Raw genomic sequence first — 673 nt, 5'->3', positions numbered from 1 at the left:
ATATTGAACATTAGCATTTTAAAAGCCTTAAACATACAAGTTTATTTAGACTCAAGCTCTCCCAAACTCTTGCTTTCCATATTTATATACACACGTATTTTAACGTATATAAAATGTCTGTCTATAGGGCCTGGAAGGAAGTTCTTGTCTGCCGGCCCGTCTGGGAGGCACAGGCGCGGCTGTGGACCTTGGCTCCCGGGGGATGGAGTGAAAACCAACAGGATCCAGGAATCAGCCGCCCGGCTGAGAGGGAGCGGGGCTGGCAGCTGCCGAGGTGCTGGGGGGTTTGTTGGGCCCCAGTGGGGGAACCTTCACGTCCCCAAATTAACCCTGCAGGCTGCCCAGTGAGAAGAGTCCTGTGCCCTGCGCTCCCACCTCGGCACTGGGGGGGCTGGGATGGGGCATGGTGGGTTGCCTGCAATGCCCCGAAGGACCCAGCCCCAAGTGCTTGCTGCCATCTGTAGTCCTTTAAAACAGGTGACTAAAGGCCACAGGGATGACAGCATCCACTGAGGTGGAGGGGGCTACTCCATGCACTGTGCAACATGTGGTCTTCACACTGTTGCTGATGGCACAGGTGGTTCCTCCGTGAGCCCCACCTGGGGCTTGATCCAGCCCTATCCCAAGAAAGACACCAGGGCAGGGACTGGAGCAGCCACTGGCTCTTGCTGCA

This window comes from Chaetura pelagica, unplaced genomic scaffold, assembly GCF_000747805.2.
Source record: "Chaetura pelagica isolate M959 unplaced genomic scaffold, ChaPel_1.0 scaffold69, whole genome shotgun sequence".
NCBI classification, from domain to species: Eukaryota; Metazoa; Chordata; class Aves; order Apodiformes; family Apodidae; genus Chaetura; species Chaetura pelagica.
The sequence above is the reverse complement of the archived record's forward strand: the minus strand, read 5'-3'. Positions refer to the sequence as shown.